This window comes from Mytilus galloprovincialis, chromosome 7 (assembly GCF_965363235.1).
Source record: "Mytilus galloprovincialis chromosome 7, xbMytGall1.hap1.1, whole genome shotgun sequence".
Lineage (NCBI taxonomy): Eukaryota > Metazoa > Mollusca > Bivalvia > Mytilida > Mytilidae > Mytilus > Mytilus galloprovincialis.
This window is the reverse complement of record NC_134844.1, coordinates 17,128,849-17,135,358: the sequence shown is the minus strand read 5'-3', so window position 1 is coordinate 17,135,358 and position 6,510 is coordinate 17,128,849.

The window sequence follows — 6,510 nt, the reverse complement described above, 5'->3', positions numbered from 1 at the left end:
GAACCCTCTATTTTGCTAGACTAAGTGAAAGCTACTGACAGTGTGTAGAGGTGTAACGTACTCCATTGTCAGTACAATACAGGAAAAAGAAAATTCTGCAAATGGTATTATTATACTAAAGAAGCTTCAACTTGTCCATTAACAAGTTTCTTGACATTCCAGGAAAGTTTCTCAAAATTATTGATAAAAAAAACTATATATATATATATATAAAACGAAAACAGATATTTATTTTCAAATAAGTGTTTCATATGTTAATTTTTAATAATAAAAATGGTTGCATCAAAGTTTCAAAATTAGCCATGAAAATTAGATTTCTGCCATCGTCCACCAGCAGTGGCATCGACCCAGTGGTGTAAATGGTTATCAAAGGTACCAGGATTATAATTTAATACGCCAGACACGCGTTTCGTCTTTATAAGACTCATCAGTGACGCTCAGATCTAAATAGTTATAAAGCCAAACAAAGTTGAAGAACATTGAGGACCCAAATTTTCCAAAAAGTTGTGCCAAATACGACCTAGTTAATCTATTACTGGGATAAAAAAAATCCTTAGTTTTACGAGAAATTTAAAGTTTTATCAACAGGAAATTTACTAAAATGACCATATAATTGATATTCATGTCAACACCGTAGTGCTGACTACTGGGATGGTAATACCCTCGAATATAGACAAAAGTATGAAATGAAATGAAAAACAAGACGGTAGATTTCATTAAGATTTTTTCTTCAATATTGTTTCACTTTATCTCTTTGTGTTCACCTTTACTGAGCATTTATGAGGCTTTCTAAATGTACTGCGTCAACAAAACTTAATGTTTTTGATTTATTTAAGACCCTGTTCTAATGACAAAAATACTTTAATTGTGTCTTTACCAAATACAAATAACACACTACAAAATTTAGTGCGTCCAAGTGCTCCATTGGAATTATACTCATATCTTTCTTGCATTACATGTATGTCAACTATATTTTTTTTAATTTATATGCGCGATTTTATATATGATAACGCAATAATGTTATTTATTTTTTTAAATGTGAACAAGTATATAGAAGTCATCTACAGATGCGGATCCAGGAATTTGAATAAGGTGGGTTTGGGGCAAACTAGTATACGTTTGTAGTGGCACATGTATATAAAAATAAAAGTCAAGACAGTACCTAGATATATATAAGGAAGGAACGATTCTAGGTGACCCTGCCAACCTCCACCCCATTTTTTTTTTTTTTTTTTCAAAGGACAGCTTAGGGCCGGAATTGTGTTTGAAATTCAACTTCTGCGATGAAAATCCTTTTAATATTTGAAATTTCTCACAAAAATGTGAGTCTATTATATTGTGTTAATTTTTTATGTGTGCTGTAAGGAGTAAAATAAAAATCGTAAACTTCAAGGAAAATTCAAAACGGAAAGTCCGTAATTTAAAAATGGCGGAGCCAAAAGCGCAAATCAATCACACGAATGGATAACAAATATCATGTTCATAATTTGGTAGTGGTATATTTTTTGTGTAGAAATGGTGAATTAAACCTGGTTTTGTAGCTAGCTAAACCTCTCCGTTGCATGACAGTTTCATAAAATTTCATTATACTGACAAAGGGATGTGAAAAAAAACAGACATAATAAAACCTTCAACAGTTCTATGTTGACAACTGTATGCCTGCTTATGACATTTTTTACTCATTACATGTATGTCTCGTTGATTAAAGTATCTTGTTATACCTCTGCCCAGTGTTTGAAGGCAGATAAATTAACACGTTTTGCCCCAAGACATCATTTTGACTGTCCCCCTCCCAGGTCAGGTTCCTATAATTCAGATATCATGGTTGGTACCAGTTTTACATACATGTTTCTTTTGTTGATATCTTATATTTCAGACCGTTGGTTTTATTGTTTCCTTGTTTGAATAGTTTCATTTTTGTCTTGTCGGGACCTTTTATAGCTGACTATATGGTGTGGGGTTTTCTACTTGTTAAAGGCATTACAGTGACCAATTACTTTTGCTAACATTCACTTAATTTTAGCTAATGTGTATGTCAGATAATTGTCTGTCATAGTACCATATCTCCTTAAAAAGTTTTGTTTCTGAGTCGACGGTAATTTTTTCCAAACAGAGCGATTACATTCGGAAAAAAATAACTCGACTCGAGAACACATTGTCAAAGAAGAAGTAGTAGGATAGCCAAATATCTAATATAATTCATTGTAACCGTTTATAATTAACATAACAAATTATGATGCGTTTTAAACACGTAAAGGGAAAACAAGTTATCTGAAATTTCAGCAAAATCTCAACAAATTACTCTGTGAGTATGTGCCTGCTCCAAGAAGCCCTTGATTCAGCCATTGGTCTTCGTTTGTTGTTGTCTTACATGTTTGTTTTTTGCTCATTATTTTGTAAATACATTAGGTCGTTAGTTTTCTCGTTTGAATTGTTTTACATACACTGTACCTTATGTGCTATGCATATTGTTGAAGTCCGTACGATAGCCGATAGTTGATTAATTCTGTGTCATTTGGTCTCTTGTGATAATTGGCAATCATACCACATCTTCTTTTTTATATGTACAATAGAACATTTATTACTTCTCCTAATTAATATATCGAGTTTCAAAACATATATGCGTTTTTAATGTATAGCAATATAATATTTCCCACAGAAAGTAACCAAAAGTTAGCGTGCAATAAATTCTATTATCATATACTTAGACTAAATAACATATGATTTTTACCGTATGATAATAGCTTTAAATTAACGTATTTTCCATATTTTTCGAATTTGTGCTTAGCGGGCTGATATGAAAAGTTTATCACATGCTTCGATTGTTATCACATGCCTTTCCGTAACGTTATCACATGGCATTCCGGTGAAACTCGGCAAATTCCGGAAACTACACCTCAATGCTACGTTTTCAGTGAAAAACATTACAAAGTAGTGTACAAAACAATTATTTGAATACTGGAAAGTATGTTGTGTAAAATAATTAAATTAAATTAAAAAAAAAAAAATTTTTAAAATATATTGAATAAATGCATTTTGAAGTTTTTCTGAAACATTATTTAGAAAGTTACTTTAAAAAAGTTGACTTTTCTAAACAATGCTCATTATGTTTATTGTTGAATTATTTTTTTTTGTCGATTTGTCTATATTAAAATGTTTTTTTTTTCTCTCTGTTGAGGCATATGATAGAAAGATTTCATATTGAATGAACCAAATTTTGGTCCGACGTCCCTAAACTTTTTACTCTTTCAACTTCTTTTCGGGAACCACGTAGAAGGATCAATATATGAATCTGTTATTTTTCTCTACTGTTGAAGCATATGATAAAAAGATCATAACATGTCATTTTCATATCGCATGTATTATCAGCCCTCGGTCAATATCAGCCCTCGAGCCATGCGGCTCTTGGGCTGATATTGAACCTAGGGCTGATAATACATGCGATATGAAAAATGCCATGTAATAATCTGATAATATTGAACTAGTGCAATAAATCTTCAAAATTCATGACGTCATCAACGTCAAAATCTTAGTTTAAACCAATTTTTCTTTCAAATATTATATTGCTATACAATAAAAGGGTTATTGCATGATTATTGGGGAATATTGTCCCTCGTAGAACATATATTGCACTCCCAAGCTCGTGCAATATAAAATTCTACTCGGGACAATATTCCCCAATATTCATGCAATAACCCTATATTATTATTGAACAAAATATTAATACTGAATTTCATTTAGTTCTAAAACTATGTATATATGTAGCTAGTTATAATGAAATTTAATATTAGAATAAATTTTTGAAACACTACTTTTGGCTATCCGCATCTCCTGGTAAACGGGAAATAACTCTACTGTAAAAAAGTGTTCTTGAAGTCACCCGTTAGGAAGAGCGTACCAGAAAGTAACCATTTAAAACAACATAAATCGGTCGTTTAATTGCATATTTCACTTGTTCAAAAACTTACCTGCAAATATTAGAACGAAATTATCAACACTCTTTTAGATTCGGAGACAAATGTACTCGGTTAGTTTAAAGTCTCATATAGTTACATTGAATAGAAACAAATAAATGAAAACATAAAAACGAATGAAGTTCGAAATGTAGTCTTTTCATATAGGAATTTTGGTCGTGCATTTAGATGAAGGGTCTATTTATTTTTCAAACAAATCACTGTATGCGTAGTATTTTTGATTGTTTAAGTACTTTTTATCGCTAGTGACATACTGCTGTTGGTGGTTTGTTGAATTGTGCAGAACAACTCCGGAAACACGTGCTTTCTGAATGGTTGAAATTGATGTTTCTTATGTAGAAAGCAATGGGATGAATTTATGGATATTCTAAGTAAAATTGCCATTACACAAAAGAATGTACCTGGCTAAACACGTTTTTCAGCTAAATAAGACCCACTAGTAACGCACATATCAAAAACAGTTGCTATTCAAACATAAAGTTGAAAACTAAAAGTTCAAACAGGTTGTTCCAAATACAACTGAGGATATCTATGTCTGTGATTATAAATCTTGGTATTTCGAAACAGTCAAAAAATAGTAACAAAACTACCGATCTGCATGGTATATTTACATTAATTGATCTTTTGGGAAGTATATCATGCACGAGTAAAATTGCTGATTACTGGTCCTGCAAATGCAAGCAGTAGCATCGAATAGAATTCTTGCTTTTTGATGGTGATAAAATCCTGGCTAATGTGTTTAAGATATTCATTTGTAATCATATGTTTTTTGTTCAACTTTTCTAATTACTTTGACCTAAAATTCCAATATGCGTTTAAAATGCGTATGAATATAGAGTTACTTAGTATATTATATAACCATTTCATCTCTAAATGTCTGATAAAGAATTTTTAGCTTACTATAAATCTAAAGGAGATAACAAATGAACAAAAATGCATTGTGAATTTCTTGCGTCCGAAGTTCTTTTTTTAATATATCTTCATAAGAAAAGGTCTAAGCAAAATACTTAACAGTCAATACTGTATCAGAACCGAAACAGTTTAAGATCTATTGCACCAAAAATGACGTAAGATATCAGCAAAAACATCTTATGTGTCCGAAGGAATCAAAACCTTTGTTTCTTTATAATCTATAAATTTTTAAACAGACAAGTTCAGTAAAAACAAAATTAATACATCATGCCAATACATACAGAAATACTGACTATTGACCTGGTGCTAATTCACCATCAGCGATATTGAGCGATGTTGTACGAAATAAAATCATTTTATGTTCCGAAAGTTCTAAGTTTACCTTTATCATGATCACTCAAAGTCAAATATTTGAAAGCCAAGGTGTATAAAATAGTTAAAGGGCTATAGAATAACTAAATCGGACCAAAGATAATAGCCAAAAAAAAAGCATTTAAGATCTGCCTCAGATTTTGATGGGATTCATGTTCCTCAGTGTTAAGTTTTCTATGTTGTGTTTTTGTTAACTGTTGTGTGACTAATGAGTTTGAATATCCCGTTGGTATCCTTCGCCTCTCTTTTACAGTAGTTTTCAAGACAAACCCTTAAAAACTCCTATTTTCACTGTCTACCGTTTGATACTATTGCCCAGGGATGATACAAATAAAGTAATGGAACATTACTATATATAAGTTATAAATAATATTTTATTCTTACGATTGCATTTGTATCTTTTTAGTCTAGTTTTAGAAAGTTTCTTGTTTTTCATTTTTTTTTTTGTTATTTTATTTTTCTTTTTTTTTTTTTTCTTTTTTCTGAAATGCTCACATTTGTTCTGCGTATATTTTTTTTTAGATTTTAATATTCATGAGTATACATACTGTCAAATGAATACACATTTAATAAAATGTTGATATTTGTTTTCGAGAAATACTCTAGTTGTATTCAACTGTATTTTTTTTTTGTATTAGCAATTTTATCGACGTTTTCTATTCGATATTGTTGCTTCAGGATGATGACAAGAAAAGAAACATATTTCATCCTTTTCAAGTCCATTTTTTATTTATGTTGTAACATTTATATCTTTAATAAGTGTGGTTAAATTTGTATGTTTTCTTCGTGTGGTTATATTTCTATATTCTATTCGTGTTTTTTGCAATATTGAGTTTAGCTTCAACTGGTAGTTTTTGTTATTGTTCTTTCATTATTTTGTATGTTTATTTTTTTCCTCCAATGGTTATTCTAATGTTTTATATTTCATCTGTATGTGTTAACACAATGTCAAAATGACGTATACCTTTAAGTTTCCTTCTTCATTCATACATGGATACTTTGTACAGGTCTTTTTTGTTGTGTATATTCTCTAGTGTCTCCGATCTGTTGTTCTTTGTGTTTCTAACAAACATGTACATGTATCATTATTTGAATTGTGTCATTGCGGTGGATTTTCATATGAACTCTTTTCATTTCACTCATAAAAAGAAATCTATTCAAAGGAAAATAATTTTATTGTAATAAAATGTCAGTCAAGATGTGTAAAAAAGGAAAAACATCTACAGTGCAAATATGTTTTTGACAAAATGTC